Here is an 18,227-nt window from a genome sequence, read left to right on the forward strand (position 1 = left end):
TGGAGGAACTATAAAAGAACTACCTGTTTCTCAGATGGCAGAGAGCAGCACAAAGAAAGCTGGGAAAAAAGTGCAGTAGAGGCTGTGGAAAAGGCCTCTGTGGGGGCCTTGAGGCAGGTAAGAGGAGAGAAAGGGTCCCTGGGGGATAGGAGGCAAAATAAAGGAAGGGAAAGCCTAAGGCAACAAAATAGGGATGTGGGCTAGAAGTCAAATAGTTTAGGGGGGACTTAGGCTGTTATTTCAGTGACGATGGAAGGAAATCCCCCTTCACTTCCCCTGCATCAATGGGGTGAAAAGCGTGGCCTGGAGAGAGCCAAAGATCATTGATCTCTTTAGTCTGGGGAGGACAAAGACTCTCAGATCCCTGTATCAACAAGGTACTAGAATGCAAATGACTCTAGAAACCCATGTTAGGAAAGGTGGGTGTGTGGCCTGGTGTGATTTTGAGGAAGAAACTGTTTAGTCTGGGAGGGAACACTATGAGTGCTATTGCACAACTCTGTGTCCACAGGGTTCAAATCCATAGTCCCAAGATAAGAAATACTCGGGGCTGAAGGACTGAGCATCCCTGTATTAACAGGTTTGAAGGTCTATTAAGCTCAGGGACTGCTTAAGGATTATTTTGTGTTCTGGACTTTTTTATTTGCTCTGGAAATTGAAGACTTTATGGCTTTGACAGAAGCTCCAACTATTTTATTAGAAGGGAAAATTTAGTTGCTAAATTATTATACCATGGGAGAGAGAGAGAGTGCAGACCAAAGTGAAAAAAAACATACCTTAGCTCTAGAGGAGGAACTGCGGCACGGCCACACCCAACACTCTCCCATTGGGAAAGATGGAAGGCCCACTGCAATGAGTCATCTAAATTTAGCCTGAACAAAGCTCTTGATGATCTAATTTAAGGAACAATCCTGAGTTGGCAAAAGAATGAACAAAATGTAGTTGTTTCCAGTGGTTCTCTGAAATGTCTGATTTCTGAAGAATTTGATTCAAAATTTGAGCATCAAGTAAGAAGAGTGAAGAAAGTTATTTTTCTCTCTGTGGCTGTAAATTTCTCATGTTAAATTGTAGCAGGCCCAGTCTAAATGCTCTGATATTCTTGTGTACACAGCACTCAATTTTAGCTGGGTTATGTTTCAAACTGTCTATTCATCCATGTTTCAAAATGTCTGCTCAGCCCTGCTAAACAGCCTTATTGCTACAAAAGGCACAGAGTTCTCAAGCTTTTTATTTGAATAGGCTGTAGCTAATATTAAAATAACCTTCAAATGTTGACTCCAGATCCCTTCACACTTTGATAAAATTGTCCTGAAATTTCTGTCATTCTTGCTAATATGTTTCATTTTCCATCCCACATAGTGTACTTAGCATTGTCAGAATTTCTCCCTTTTCTACCTGCTGTACATTAAGAAATATTGATGTCATTTTGCTAAAACAAATAAGTAAAGTGAAATTTTCCCTTTGATCGTTTGTTCTGTTCTCATTTAAAAATACAGTGTTTATAGCTGCCTCTGGCTTTTGTTGCTTTAAGTGACAAGTCCATATGAAGTTATTTAAAAGTTCCCCATTACAAAAGGAAATGTCTTTAACTATTCATAATCATCTTTGTTTAAACTGTGCTCTCATGTAGAAGTAGGCTACGTGAAGCACAAAAAATAATGTCTTGTTAAAGAGTCACAGTGTTTTTCAGAAAGGACATGTTCTTATCAAGGACTGAGACAGTCTCCTTTTTTCTTTGCATATGAAATATTTACTTGTTAGGCAGTATCAGGAATACCCATTTTCCATAGTGCTGTGCCAGCCCAACCCATCAATGTGCTGGTTAATTAAGTGTGACCTAAACCAACTTGACTTGAGCTCTGCATTAAATGCACAAAACCCATTTGAGCTGACCAGCAGCAGAAGTGGTACTCAGAGAAATTGAAAAGGATTTCTCCCAAATGCTTTCTACTTACTTACAGCACTCAAGTAATGGCTGAAGATTAGCATATGACATGACAGATTACATTAAGTCATGTCTTTCCAGTGCTTTATGACAGCACTATCACATTAGCTTCTTAGCACTGGCACATCGAGGCATGCAAATGTTTTCAGACCCTCTTATTCAAATCTACAAGCTGACATGGCAGCCTTGATATGATTATTAGTCATTTGAGAGACTTTAATTCACGTCATCAGATAACAGGTTCTGCTAAAAGGTTAGAGAAACTGTCTGCTTTTAATGAAGCCCTCAAAAAAGACCCTCAAAAACCTTACTGCTCACAGAGAGTCTAATTTGACTTTATTGACAAGATCCCCCGAAGAATGAACTTGAGTTGAATACCTAAGGAGGCATCTAGACTGAAAAATACAGACTCAATTTAAAATGAAACCAAACTGTGATGGAGTATTATTCTTTTCCCCTTCCTGGTTTACTCTAGTTTAAAATACAATCTGTGTTGTCCTGAAAATGTTTTCAGTAACTGATATTGGATGGAGGGTGGTCAGTGGCAAGGGTAGGTCTGGTAGTTATAATGGTAATTATTCTGAAGATATCCATCGCTGTATTGAGCTGCAGATCATTGCCACACACTACAAGGGGTTAACTGATGATGTCTTGTGATAAGTAAACAAATGCTCAGTGCAGTTGGAGATCATCAGAGTTTGTAATTTGTAGTTTGCATCTATTAACTTGACCTTATGTTGTTTTATTTTATAATGTGGTGAATCTGCATTTAACGTCCAGGAGAAATTCTCATTATAAAATACTCACACATAGATCAATGGAGTTTGGCACAGATTATTGTCTGTTTTGAATGAAGGGGGATGGAGTGATCATGAAAAATGAATGCTTCCTATGAGAAGATAGAGAGAGAGGGAGACCTCTACAGGTAAGAAGGGATGTTTGTTGTTGGAGTACTGTAAGTAATTTTCCTTTGGATCTATGAGCGTTTGGAAAGATCCACTTTGAGTGCAAATTCTCTCTTCTTTTGAAACTGTGCTGCAGATGTCTACTTACATGGAATTCATTGCAGGATAGAGGTTTTAAATATCTTAGTTAATCTGGTTTATCTCACCCCAGCTCCGATCCCAACTTCAAAAGGCCTGGTGATGCTTTGTGAAAAACTTTGTAAAACATTTTATTTAGGGACATTTTGCATGTGTCATATTTTCTGTATTCCTTTCCACTTTTTATTAATGACATTTGCATGAAACACCAAGTCTCTATTTGTTTCTTATTAGTGCTTTAATTGACACCAACCTCAACTTTAACTTTCCTCCAGCACCTTGCTATGTAAGTTACACCAACTTAAACTCCTTTGCACTCACTCACTCGTACTTTGGCAAATAGGCATATGTAAATCACAAGAAGTCTAATTGGAAGGGATCTGAATTGGTGTGAGGGTCTCTAAAGTATGCCACTTTACACATCAGCCCTGAATTTAATCTACTACCTGTAATCTTGGTACCCTACTTGACTCTTTAACTCAACTTCTTCCACATTTCATATGTCTGTAAATCTATGTGTTGCAACATTATCCATGTACTCCATATCCTCAGTTCTATTTCTACTAAATCCTCATTGACATCTTCATCTCCTCTTACCATCATTCATGCAACTTCTTCCTCTATGATCTCCCCAACTCCTCGCAATTCAGCATCTGCAGAATGTAGCTGTCTGCCTTTGTTTGTGTACAAAGCAGTATGACCACATCACATCTACCCCAGTGCCCCTCCATTTGCTCCCCGTTTAGTACAGGACTCAGATCAAATTTCTAGACCTGTTTTCAAAAGTCTCCATGGAGTTACTTTAGCTTGTATCACAGATTTGGGCCTGTTTCTCCACTGCCTTGCATCTTGTGTAGTCATTTAAACCTGAGCAAAATGGGCTATTGTAAGCACTACCATTCTGATTTGGTAGTGCTTTTCACTCATTTTGCACAGGTGTAAATGGCTACACAAGATCCAATGCAATGGAGTATCAGGCCTCTTTTCTGCTATTCCTTCCTCCCTACTCGTACAGTTCCTTTCTGTTCCTTTACGCAATCTCTCTACCTATGGTTTAAAACTCTTCTCCTCTGCATGCCAGCAATATAGAACAGCCTGCTTGTATCTCTTTCCCTCATAGATTCTCCATCTTCTAAAATCCTATCTTAAAATGCATGTTTTAGCCATGCTTTATATTTCTCTCTCTTTCTCTAATTGGATTTATGACTGACTTTTTAAATGTATTCATCATACAATGTATTTGTAATTGTGTTCTGTAATTTAAACCATTGCTTTATATAATTCTGTACAGTGTTTTGAGTCACAGTTTGTATGAAAGATGCTATACAAATAAAGTTACGTTGTATTTTCATGGTTTTCTCTGAAGCATAAAAAGCTCTTTAATTATATTACATTGTGTCATTGCTCACAAGTTAATTTCCAAGACCGAAGAAAAACACTTGGGGACGGATCCTGCAAACCCTTCCACACGTGAGTTCTCCCATTGAAAGAGATTAAAAAGATGTAGGATTGTTTAGGGGACAAATGACAGGTGACAAGATAGGAGTAAATAAAGAAGTGGGTAGGATAGAGAAGGTCTCTCAGGTGGTCCTTTGAACCTGGTTTCATATTACAAGAACAAGGGGGATACCAATGAAATGAGAAGGCAACGCATTTAAAATGGATAAAAGGAAATAGTCTTACAAGACACATCATAAACCTATGGATCTCACTTCCACAAAGGATCACTGAATCCAGAAGCCTACATGGATTAAAAAACTGAATAAACAATATGAATATCTGTTGCTATATGAGCGAAGATAAAAAATAGATAAGAGATACCAATCCCCATGCTTCAAGGGAAAAAAACACCTGGGATTCGGAGGAAATATCCTCCCTAAACCCCTTGCATAACTCTGCATAGTTGTCCATTATGGGATTTTACACCAGCCTGTCTTTATATTGGGCTTTTTTTTTTGTTTAAATTCACCCATTGCTGTGTTCTGTGAGCACCTTCTATGAAGAGTAATCATGAAATCTCTCTCCTGTCTAACCCTACTGGCAGGAGCAAACTAACAGTTAGTGTTTCTGAAACTTTTGGCCCTGGCCATCATTAGAAATAAGAGGGACCCGCAGTCTGATACAGCACTGTAATTGTTTCATCTTTATGCTTCTGGATAGTAAGTGTGCATGGCAGCATCCATATTTTTAAAATTATAGACTAATTTAAAGTTTACAAAGTTTGCTGTCTGCACTAGTGCTATCATTTCAAAAATAAGGACCCAATTCTATTTTACTTTAATATTTCCTTAAAAAAATTTTGTGTAACAGAAACTAGGGGATCCATATTGCTGTGTTCACCTACTGCCTCTCTCTCTCTCTCCCAACTGTCAAGAGTCAAAGAAAATCAGTCTGAATGAAATTACATAGCAATGATCTTCAGTTCATTGGTACATTCTGGGGTTTTATTATTTTTGTTTTCCGTTTTTTTTTTTGGTTCATATGCATTGAAACATGTCCCCCATTCTATATTGCCCCTACTCCTCATGATGGTCACACTTCCATATACACAAATGTTGACAGTGGCTCAAATTATTATTGGCATATTTTTGGTTTGCTCCTCATTGCAGGTTTTCTCTTGATTTCAGGAGAGTGGCAAATGCAGTGGGCTGAGGAGCTTTTACAAGGAAGATTAGAGGGGTTTTTTTCACCAGAGTTTGGAATCTCTTGTGACAGCTAACTACAGCTCTAATTTTCATGTGCACTGTCCCAGTCCTCTAACAGATTGCATTTCCCTCACCCTTTCGCTCTCTATTATTAATTCTTCACCTTTAAAGAGATTAATACCTTTCAAGAAATGGACTTGTGTGCTGATTCAACTATTCTGAGTGCTAATATATGGAGCCCACAGCAGTTTGAGATCTACCACTTGATGGACCCTGATGTACAACCACAGTTATCTCAGGTTTTCATGGTTTGTGTAACTTAAAACTTGTGGAACTTGTATATGAAGGTGCTGCTAGTAGGATGAAATCAATTGTTCTAGGAGTTAAGGGAACTATAGGGTAGTTTTAGATTAATCCAGCCTGACAACTGTACTTGTCACTCTTGAAAGGCAGACCACAATGCCTGGGTTTCTTGCCAGCAGAAAAGTTTTCAGTGGCCTAGCTGAGGACGGTCATAAATATAAGGTGTGATAACAGGGAATAGTTGAGATAAGAGACAACAAAAGTAGCAGGAATTGTTTTAAAATGGTCTGTAAAAAGGAAGAAAAAGTTGCCAGTTGTCAGCTCATTTTCTTATTGCTCTATACTTTGAGCTTAAAAATATCTCCATATGATCTTCAGAACTAAAGAAGTATTTCAAATTTCTGTCACTCAAGTCTACCAAGTATGCATTAGCTATAAATCTCCATCCTTAAATGTACACATGCAATTATATTTGTGAGATCTGGCTTCCATTAAAGTGACAATTGCCATTCTTGCCCCCACTTTAGTTTGTATAAAAATAATGTTTATATATGTATAAAAAAACAACTGTCATTTGATAGGTAACACAGACATTTATGCTGTTATTACATTAAATTTCATGCTTTATATGGCCTTATATTCTCAGTAAAGTAATTTTACCTTACAAGTATTTAACAATTCTAGAAATGTGAAAAGTTATGCTGCTATAACTTGAAATTTGACACTTTTAGGAATGCTCTTTACTTGCATAGGGCAAATTCAGGGATGCTCTCTGTGTATCTAAAAGGAGCCTATGTTATTGTAGCTTAGAGACCGGCCCTTTCCCCACTCTGTGTGTCCTATGCTATAAAAACTTAGACTTCCTCACTATATTAGACCTCCTTACTTAGAACTACACCCTCTTACTTCTGTCTAACCATACTTTACACATGCACTCGTTTAGTCTATCCTAGGATAGAAGTTAGCTAATATATTTTAACTAACATGTTTTAAAATGGCCATGTGGGTAGGGCAAGAGTCATCCTAACATATGTTAGCTGGTTGAGGTGAAACCTAGGCATTGTAGACTGTGGTCCAGAACTCTCCCAATCTGGCCTTCCCCCTTTCTTCTATTACATGCCCTGTCACAGAGGTACAGAGCAGGTTGTAGACTTTGCACCAACTGGGAGACTCCTCAAAGAGATGGTTTAGGTCTTTTTGTGTCACTCTGAAACTAAAAAGTGAAAAATGTCAGGAACCAAACCTCATAGCAAAATCTGGAGAAAACATAATGTAAGTAATTTTTATACAATAGAGATGGGTTTGCACTACCTCCAAAATGTTTGAGAGTGTAGCACTAGCAGTTTGTGCACATCCCCTAAATATTCTCTTTGTGTACATTTTTTGGGAAGGGGCATGAGGCATTGAAGCAAGAAAGCAGGCTTCAACCCTATACTAGCTGAAGCCTTTTTACCTAGTCATCCAATGGAAGAAAATTCTCGCTGTAATGTAACAAGAATAAAAAAAATAATGTTGTCTTTTTTTTTTTTTTAAGACTGCACTAGGAGTTTTATTAGGAACACTACATTATCCCTAAAACTATTCTCTCTCTCTCACTATAGAACTTCTGCCTAAAACTTGAAGTCTGTGTCCTGCTTGGAATCCTGATATAGTTTTTTTTTTAAAAAACAATAGCCATATTCTCATACCTACTATTATTACGTAGGAATCCTGTTCATATGGGAATCCAAGAGACATGATAAATTATATAGTGGGTACCTGTAGCGAGGTGATGTGGTCCCCCGCCACCCCAGAGAGGGATGAGTCCCTCCGGACACCAAAGTAGGTGGAACCAGCGAGCCTCCAGAGGTCAAGGCACAGGACAGGAAGTATAAAAGCCCAACCCCAGAGCTCATTGGAGGAGCAGCTGCTGGAGATGCCGGACATCTGCGGCCTAGCTCCCGGTTGGGAGACTCCGGCAACCAGCAGCAGACCCAAAGACTGGCCCTCCCGATCAACACTTGACTCTGACCAGAGCCCGGAGGAACTGTCAAGCCTGCCCCTCACCAGTTACCCAGAGAAGCTGCCAAGCCTACCCCATGCCAGTTACCCTGAGGAACCCATGTTGCTTGACCCCCCCGGAGGACACCGTCTGGACCCAGGTACCTCTAGGTTGGGAGTTAGGAAGTAGCCTGGGGGCAGTCAACCCTAGTCTGGCTGTAGCACTGCCAGAGCCCATGCCCATGTGTTGCAGCCAGGATCCCCACTGACTCAGCAGCAGGCCTTCTGCCACTGCTAGGGCCCCGGGCTGGGATACAGTGGAGTGGATGGGCCTGCGTCCCCCCCTGCTACCCAACTTGTGGGTGGCAGTCTCCCCTCTCCCAGGCCCCTCTGAGCTGAGAGCCTGGCCTGGTTGTTTACCTGCCTTTGCTCAGCCCTGCCTGAGGGCTGAGCCATTGACTCTCGGCTGCCCCGCCTTGACTTACAGTGTACCAGTAAAAAATAGCCACCAGTACCGGCCCGTACTGCTGACTTTAAAGTGCTGCCCCTTTTGCGCCCCCATCGGCAGCCTTGCCGGTAGGGACCCCTGGTTACTTTCACCCCTGGTTTTGCTGGAACTAAACTGAAGTGAAGAAATTCTGCTTGAAAGTAGGGCCTGATTTTTTATCCCATTTCAAGTGATGTATGAAAGTGATGTAACAGAATGCAGGATCAGGCTTATACTCCTTCAATCCAGCTGAAGCTATGTTGCACTGGAAATTTCCTAGGAAAGTCTGATCCTGTGAGATACACAGGCCTTTGTCCAGATTGAAAAGGACCGGAAACACATCTGAATTGAACCAAACTTCTATATTTTGGAGTTTTACCTGTGACTAGTTTTATTGTTATCTGTAGATATGGTTCTTACCTGAAGGTAGAGTTCTATGTGTGTGGTTGGGGAGGGAGCCATATTTGTACCTCATGTGAATTACTGCACAGATTAAGAATCATGAATAATTTCATATTGCTGAATTACTTAGTGACTCCTTTATGATTGCCCTTGCCATGTAAATGGTGGCAGCATCGATTCTCCTTCTCAGAGATAATTGGGCCCATCTAAAGGGGTCTAAGAGAGTCTCAGGAGGTCTAGGTTGTTAGTGTAACTCCTCTTTATAATTTACTCCCCTTTAAAAATCATTTCTGCATTCAGCCCAGTATTTGTGAATTGTGTTCAGGTCGTGAGACGAAAGGTGCTACAGAAGTGGAAAGATGTATTATTTTTATTGTGGCAACACCCAGAAGCCCTGATAAGACACTGCAGCTCCATTATGTAGGCAGTGTATACCAAACTTCTGATTAAATTACGCATAAGAAGCCTGCTGGGAAGTCTAACAATAGTGCCACTTGTTATCATCCTGGGAGCAGAGGCTCCATCCAGCTCATTCCCTTTCAGCCAAACTGGCATGGTGTTAGAAACTCTCATAGTAATCGCTGGGAAGAGAATGCGATTTGTTCCACTAAAGCTAAGGCGTCTATCACATACTTTAGGGAAATGGTCACTTGTGCCCTAAAGGTAGTGTGGACATAATAGGCCATACTGCATGTATGTCACTCCTGCCAGAGGGCTAGAACAGCAACATGTCAGACAGGTGCCCTTCTCAGCAGGAGGGAGTGCTTCAAAGGAGAGACTGGCACTTGTTCATACACTTAAGATAGGAGCTCATCTTTTACTGCTATGGACTGAAGATTTGCTTGTTCCCTCTTATATTTGTTGGCATGGGGAGAGCCAGCTATTGAGAGACAAGTTCACAGCAAAATCAGCAGATGGCTGTGATTTGGGCCGTGCAGGGGGCGGGTTTCAATGCTGGATAAGAGTTGAGCAGCCAAAAAAAAATCAAATCAAATCACACATAGGTCTCAGCAGAATGAAGCCTCCCCTGCTTTTCCCTCCTTAATCTCTGAGCATTTAGCAAAAATATATTGGCTTTATGAAAAAAAAATCAACAATTTGAGATGACACGCTTGGCAAGTGTTCCTTAAAACTGCATGAGAAAGTTGGCCTCTAACACAACGCGCAGCCAGCTGGAACAAGTCAGTTTCATTGCAAGTTGGGAATTCCAGCTCATTGCAAGGAGAAACTCAAGAGTTGTGCTGTCTCAGTCTCCAGAGAAGAAATCAAGTGCATTGACCTTGTGCTGCTGACCATGCCCACTGGAGCAGCTGATCCTAATGCTCCAGGAGGATGAAAGCTCTGTTCCCAGTTTGAAGGACACACTATGTGTTTGATATAGAGGCGGGCTAGAGGACACAGTTAGTCAACTTAGCTGGTGAAAGCAGATTCCTGCTGAGATAAAAATATGAAGAAAATCAGATAAAAAGCATATTTAAAAACTGCTGTGTTTGAGACAAAATTGTTTAGTGCTTGGTCTTTAACCACAGTTCACCTTTAAATTGAGCTGTCTCTGAAGGCTAATCGCTGTGAGGGAGAGCTATCCCTCCAAGACAGGGTTGACATTTTTGGCATGGTAGTCCGGAGAAGTTTGCATTGGCACCCTCTGGATTGTAACTCAACTCTGGATAAACAAAGTGCTTCAGCTTCCAAAGTAGAGAGACCCTTAAACGTCATAAACATAAGCATTCATCCCCTCTCCCCACATACCCCGCCCATGAAAAAAGTGTGTGTGTGTGTGTGTGTGTGTGTGTGTGTGTGTAAACATTAAACACACTCTAAAAGCAAAACCTGCTCTCCTCACAAACATGATTAAACATAGTCATTATGCCATGAAGCATGAACCTGTCAATTCAGCTTAGAAAAATTTTCAGCAGCAACAAACCTAATAAACTAGGTTTCAGAGTAGCAGCTGTGTTAGTCTGTATTCGCAAAAAGAAAAGGAGTACTTGTGGCACCTTAGCGACTAACAAATTTATTTGAGCATAAGCTTTCGGCATCCGATGAAGTGAGCTGTAGCTCACGAAAGCTTATGCTCAAATAAATTTGTTAGTCTCTAAGGTGCCAGAAGTACTCCTTTTCTTTTTGCTAATAAACTAGAACACACATACCATATAAAGTCAGTCTTCTTTAAAAGGCCTAGTGAAAAATGGAACCCTGCTCCTATGAAATCCACTGCAACCCTTTCAGTAATATTTTGTAACTATTTGGTAATAGTTTTGGTAAGTATTTCAATATATTTTTAATTTTAAAAAATAATGAAAAGAGGGTTATTTTTGAGAAAACAAAAAATGGGTCCATTTTGAAGCCTTCCAATGAAAACAATTTTTACTTTTTCAAATTTTTCATGAAACTACTTCCGCCCCTCCCCCCGCGCCCAATCAGTTCTAGTTATCAGCATGTATAATGAACAGTGTGGATAAGCTAATATGAGAAACTTGTCTATGAAAATACTCAACAATTTTTCTTCAGCTTGGCTTGTTTATAGCTGTCATTGAAATGTGGGTAACCCGTTTTCGGGAATGCTTTTTTTTTTCCAGATTTTCTTAGAAGATTCTCATTTACTTTTGTCCACTGAAAAGGTATGAGATATATGTATCATGCAGTCTTCAAGTTTAGCTTAAATCTCAATTAGATCTACAAAACAAATCAAGTTTGATAAACAGTTCAGTGGTTTTACCATTTTGTTTCTCGTAGAAACATAAACTTGCTGCAATATATATGTGTTTGTATGTGTATATGTATATATGTTAATAGCTAGCTCTAATATAGTACTTTTCATGAATAGATCTTAAAGCTCTTTACCAAGGAGGTAAGTAGCATTATCTCCATATTACAGATGGGAAACTGCAGTACGGAAAAGTAGAGGGGTGTGTGTGTGTGTGTGTGTGTGTGTGTGTGTGTGTGTGTGCGCACATACATGATATAGGCCAGGCTGGTATCGTCTATGTATGAATATTCCAGTTTTAATGTTTTTTATATGTGAGTACACATACCAGAAATAAAAACAAACATTAAACTTGAATAAATTTTTAAAATATCAGCAGTTCAAGGAACAAGCCATTAAAGGACCATTACAGATTTAAAAACCTAAATATTAGAAAAGTAGGTGCATTTGGAAATGTCCACAGTGTTTTAAATAATATTTACGGGTAGATCTATGTGAGCCCATACAACGGTCTCAAGTTTTGTTGAGGGCTATCAGGAGCTCTCTTGCTCTCCCCTGGTTTTGAACTGTGTGTGAGTGATGACGTTTGGGCAACATCTGGGAATCATAGAAATGTAGGACTGGAAGGGACCTTGGTCGGTCATCTAGTCCAGTCCCCTGAACTGAGGCATTACTAAGTATTATCCAGTTTACTCCAGACAGCCTAGTAAAGTTCAAATCTGCATGAGATCAGATCTGTGAAATGTTACCAGGATCAATTTTTTTTTTTTTGATGAGGTTGGGTTGGAGAATTCAAGTTTGTAATCAAAAGGTTGTTCCTACATTTTCCTTTAAGATACTAGAACCTCTCCTAAAGAAAGATAAATAGGTAGTAGTGAATAATAGAAAATATAAATTATTCTTAGGCTTCTGGGCCTATCACATCAAGTGAAATGAGGACCTCAGAATTGTTTTTCCCCTTTAGTTACTGTGATAGGGTGTGCTAGGCTCTTTGAGAGCCCCTGCTGGAGGCCTGTGGTCCTACCACACCCTGCCCCAGGAAAGGAGCAGTGAAGGTAGATCCTCCAGGCCTGCCTAGAAAGGCTGCAGGGAAGTAGCCAATTAGAGTGCGACAGGCTCAGTTAAAAGGAGCTGCAGGGACTAAGCAGATTAGTTCCTGGGTAGAACCAGAAGAATGAAGAAGGGTTAGAGGATTGTGAAACTCTCCAGGTGAGGAGGCTCAGGAGACACCCTGCTCAAGCAGGGGACTGACAGAGAGAACCCAAGTACTTAAACCCTAGGGTAATGGATGAAGGTGATGCGACAGAGTGGGTAGCAGCAACTCTAAGGGAAGGACTACGAGACTGCTGTTTATAGGGTCTCTGGGTTGGCATCTGGAATAGTCAGTGGCTCCAGGTCATCTCACCATCAGTGAAGAAGTGGCCTAAGTCCTGAAGAGTAGACAGGACTCTTTGCTAGAAGCCAAAGATAAGGGGGCTAGATTTAAAGAGGACCAAGAGGGGCTGAAGAAAGAAGGCACCCTCAGGAAGGAGGGGCTAAATCCAGCTTGAGCCAGGGAATTTGAGAGACTTTTGCTTGTGTTTATTTTGGACTTGTGTATGCTGGAAGGGGTTCACCATTTTAGACTGTGTGACTTAGCCGGAGGACTGAGCCACTGAAGACTTGCCCAGCAAGGGCAACAGTGGCACTGGGAGAAGAGAAAAAGAATTCAGGTTTGCAGCCAGCCAACAGTAGGTGCTCACAAGAGGTGAGTGTCCCCCATTGCAGTTACAGTATATTGTATTATTCTAAATCTTCTGATCTATCCTTTTGTTTCCTTTCTCTCAAATCACCTTCTCCATTTTTCCTCCCCCTTCTCTTTCCTCTTTCTTCTCTAGGCTCCACTTTTGAATCAACCCTCCTGGCCATGGGTCTTATTTTTATAATCCTACTTTTTGTGCCAACTCCACTTAAGCTTTGTTTATTTGAAGAGCTTAATTAAGACTCACGAAATTTTCTGATTACTTTTCTTAAATAAAACATGAAAGCAAGAAGCAATTATGAGTATGTAGCTTTTGAAACTGCAACCCACAGGCAATAAGACTAAAAAATCTGCTGTTGCCTTACCCCTGCACCACCCCAAAAGGAACAGCTGCACTTTTTATTGGTGACAATATACCAGAGGTGGGCAAACTATGGCCTGCGGGCCACATCCGGCCCATAGAACCATCCTGCCCGGCCCTTGAGCTCCCAGCTGGGGAGGCTAGCCCACGTCCCCTCCCCTACTGTCCTCCCTCTCCTGCAGCCTCAGCTCACCGTGCCGCCAGCGCTCTGGGCAGTGGGGCTGCGAGCTCCTGCCGGGCAGCGCAGCTGTGAGAGGCTGCCGGTCATAGACTCATAGATATTAAGGTCAGAAGGGACCATTATGATCATCTAGTCTGACCTCCTGCACAATGAGGCCACAGAATCTCACCCACCCACTCCTGCAATAAACCTCTCACCTATGTCTGAGCTATTGAACTCCTCAAATCCTGGTTTAAAGACTTCAAGGTGCAGAGAATCCTCCAGCAAGTGACCCATGCTACAGAGGAAGGCGAAAAACCTCCAGGGCCTCTTTCAATCTGCCCTGGAGGAAAATTCCTTCCTGACCCCAAATATGGCAATCAGCTGAACCCTGAGCATGTGGGCAAGATTCAACAGCCAGATACCCAGGAAAGAATTCTCTGTAGTAACTCAGATCCCATCCCAACCCATCTAACATCCCATCACAGGCCATTGGGCCTATTTACCATGAATAGTTAACATGATTTTGGCAATTAATTAATCTTTATCCCATCATACCATCTCCCCATATACTTATCGAGTTTAATCTTGAAGCCAGATAGATCTTTTGCCCCCACTGCTTCCCTTGGAAGGCTATTCCAGAACTTCACTCCTCTGATGGTTAGAAACCTTCATCTAATTTCAAGTCTAAACTTCCTGATGGCCAGTTTATATCCATTTGTTCTTGTGTCCACATTGGTCCTGAGCTAAATAATTCCTCTCCCTCTCCAGTATTTATCCCTCTGATATATTTATAGAGAGCAATCATATCTCAAGCTTCTTTTGGTTAGGCCAAACAAGCCAAGCTCTTTGAGTCTCCTTTCATAAGACAGGTTTTCCATTCCTTGGATCATCCTAATAGCCCTTCTCTGTACCTGTTCCAGTTTGAATTCATCCTTCTTAAACATGGGAGACCAGAACTGCACACAGTTCATTCAGTTCATTCAGATGAGGTCTCACCAGTGCCTTGTATAACAGTACCAACACCTCCTTTTCCCTACTGGAAATACCTCACCTGATGCATCACAAGACTGCATTAGCTTTTTTCACGGCCATATCACATTGGCGGCTCATAATGATCCTGTGGTGAACCAATACTCCAAGGTCCTTCTCCTCCTCCATTACTTCTAATTGATGCGTCCCCAGCTTATAACTAACATTCTTGTTGTTAATCCCTAAATGCATGACCTTACACTTCTCACTATTAAATTTCATCCTATTACTATTACTCCAGTTTACAAGGTCATCCAGATCCTGCTGTATGATATCCCGGTCCTTCTCTAAATTGGCAATACCTCCCAGCTTTGTATCATCCACAGACTTTATTAGCACACTCCCACTTTTTGTGCCGAGGTCAGTAATAAAAATTGGTCCCAAAATCGATCCCTGAGGAATTCACTGGTAACCTCCCTCCAGTCTGACAGTTCACCTTTCAGTATGACCCGCTGTAGTCTCCTTTTTAACCAATTCCTTATCCACCTTTCAATTTAACTAATAATTCCCCATGTGGCACTGTATCAAATGCTTTACTGAAATCTAGGTAAATTAGATCCACTGCGTTTCCTTTGTTTAAAAATCTATTACTTTCTCAAAGAAGGAGATCAGGTTGGTTTGGCATGCTCTTCCTTTTGTAAAACCATATTGTATTTTGTCCCATTTACCATTGACCTCAATGTCCTTAACTACTTTCTCCTTCAAAATTTTTTCCAAGACCTTAGAATGGTGTCAAACTCAGATGTCAAACTAACAGGCCTATAGTTTCTTTGAGTCTTAATTTAAGTTCTTCAAATAAACACTTTTTTTCCCTTTCTTAAAAATAGGAACTATGTTAGCAATTCTCCAGTCATATGGTACAACCCCTGAGTTTACAGATTCATTAAAAATGCTTGCTAATAGGCTTGCAATTTCATGTGCCAGTTCCTTTAATATTTTTGGATGAAGATTATCTGGGCCCCCCCGATTTAGTCCCATTAATCTGTTCGAGTTTCACTTCTACCTCAGATATCTACCTCCAATCCTCATTCCCATTTGTCATGCTACTATTATCCCTAAAATCCTCATTAGCCTTATTAAAGACTGAGGCAAAGTATTTGTTTAGATATTGGGCCATGCCTAAATTATCCTTAACTTCCACTCCATCCTCAGTGTTTAGCGGTCCCACTTCTTTCTTTTGTGTTCTTCTTATTTATATGGCCATAGAACCTTTTACTATTGGTTTTAATTCCTTTTGAAAGGTCCAACTCTACTTGACTTTTAGCCTTTCTCACTTTATCCTTACGTGATCTGACCTCAATAAGGTAGCTTTCCTTGCTGATCCCTCCCATCTTCCACTCCCTGTATTCTTTCTGCTTTTTCTTATCACCTCTCTGAGATGTTTGCTCATCCAGCTTGGTCTACAACTCCTACCTATGAGGATGCAGCCTTCTGATAGCTTCTGCAGCTTTGACTTAAAGTAATCCCAGGCCGCCTCTGCCTTTGGATCCATAAGTTCTTCAGTCCAATCCACTTCCCTAACTAATTTCCTTAAATTTTTTAAAGTTAGCCCTTTTAAAATCAAAAACCCTAGTTGCAGATTTTTTTTGTTTATCCTTCCATTCAGTTTGAACTGAATTAGCTCATGATCACTTGAACTAAGGTTGTCCCCTATAACTATTTCTTCTATAAGGTCCTCACTACTCACCAAAACCAAATCTAAAATGGCATCCCCTCTAGTTGGTTCAGCAACTACTTGATGAAGGAATCCATCAGCTATTGCATCCAGGAAAATCTGAGCCCTATTATTACTAGCACTTGTCCTCCAGTCTGTATCTGGGAAGCTAAAGTCTCCCATGATCATGCAGTTTCTGTTAGTATTTACTTCATTTAAAAACATTTAAGATGGTTCTATCCATATCCAAATTAGATCCCAGCGGTCTATAGCACACCCCAAGTACTATCACAGGGGAAGCTCTAGTAGTTTTCTTCCTCAGTGTGATTTTTTTTTCCCCAGATGGATTCCGTCTTATCCATTCCATCACTTCTTATTTCTTTAGTCTACCTCATAATTGATATACAGTGCTACTCCACCACCTTTACCTTTGTTTCTTTCCTAAAAAGCACATACGCTTTAATAGCTGTAGTCCAATCATGACTAGTATTCCACCAAGTTTCTGTTATCCCTATAATATCTGGTTTCAGAGTAGCAGCCGTGTTAGTCTGTATTCGCAAAAAGAAAAGGAGTACTTGTGGCACCTTAGAGACTAACAAATTTATTTGAGCATAAGCTTTCGTGAGCTACAGCTCACTTCATCGGATGCATTCGGTGGAAAATACAGTGGGGATATTTATATACACACACACAGAACATGAAACAATGGGGTTTATCATACACACTGTAAGGAGAGTGATCACTTAAGATGCGCCATCACCAGCAGCACGGGGCGGGGAAAGGAGGAAAACCTTTCATGGTGACAAGCAGATTGGCTATTTCCAGCAGTTAACAAGAACATCTGAGGAACAGTGGGGGGTAGGGTGGGGGGGGAGAAATAACATGGGGAAATAGTTTTACTTTGTATAATGACTCATCCATTCCCAGTCTCTATTCAAGCTTAAATTAATTGTATCCAGTTTGCAAATTAATTCCAATTCAGCAATCTCTCGTTGGAGTCTGTTTTTGAAGTTTTTTTTGTATAATATCTATAATATCTGGTTTCACTTCCTGCACCAGTAGCTCTAGTTCCTCCATTTTGTTACCTAGGCTCCTCACATTAGTGTACAAACATCTTAATTTTTGCTGTTTGGCCTCGCTCACATTCTTTACCTGATTAGGCACTGACATTCTACCGCCAGTATGACCTATTAGACTGTTATCCACACTGCCCTTCCTCCTTATGTCCATTCTCCTACCCACGACTGTATCCTTTCTTACTTTGTTTTCTTCCCTCTCAATGCTAAAATCCGGCTTGGTTGGGAGATGTCCAGGTAACCTCCATCTCCCCCAAATTCCTAGTTTAAAGCTCTCTTAATCAGTTGTGCCAGTCTCTATCCTAGAAGTCTATTTCCTTCCCTACTCAGATGAAGTCCATCCTGAGAGAACTGTCCTCTGTCCATGAATGCCTCCCAGTGCCCTTACATCCTAAAGCCAGTCTTGGCACTCTGAGCGGCATGGTAAGGGAGCGGGGGGGTTTGATAAGGGGCAGGGGGTTCTGGGGGGCAGTCAGGGGACAGGGAGCACGGGGTGGTTGGATAGGCATGGGAGTCCTGGGGGGGCCTGTCAGGGGGTGGGAGTGTGGATAGGGGTCGGGGCAGTCAGGGGACAGGGAGCAAGAGGGGTTGGATAGGGGGTGGGGTCCCGGGGGGTGGTTAGGGGCAGGAGGTCCTGGGAGAGGGAGGTCAGGGGACAAGGAGTAGGATGAGTTGGGTGTTCTGAGGGAGG

The 18,227-nt window shown here is 41.2% G+C and overlaps 2 long non-coding RNA genes across 2 annotated transcripts in view; one reads left to right on the forward strand and one right to left on the reverse strand.

The window, feature by feature from the left end:
* Positions 1–6,706: 6,706 nt before the first annotated feature.
* On the reverse strand, positions 6,707–11,399 carry LOC122461252. Its single transcript, XR_006283119.1, has 3 exons — positions 11,304–11,399; positions 10,085–10,236; positions 6,707–7,143 (listed from the first exon to the last, which is right to left on the reverse strand). It is a non-coding gene; the product is annotated as an uncharacterized LOC122461252 (long non-coding RNA).
* A 1,264-nt stretch (positions 11,400–12,663) lies between these two features.
* Positions 12,664–18,227, forward strand: part of LOC122461253 — a 40,680-nt gene continuing 35,116 nt past the window's right edge. The window contains exon 1 of the long non-coding RNA XR_006283120.1: positions 12,664–13,259. This is a non-coding gene — a long non-coding RNA (uncharacterized LOC122461253). The remainder of the gene's footprint in view (positions 13,260–18,227) is intronic.

This window comes from Dermochelys coriacea, chromosome 8 (genome assembly GCF_009764565.3).
Source record: "Dermochelys coriacea isolate rDerCor1 chromosome 8, rDerCor1.pri.v4, whole genome shotgun sequence".
Lineage (NCBI taxonomy): Eukaryota > Metazoa > Chordata > Testudines > Dermochelyidae > Dermochelys > Dermochelys coriacea.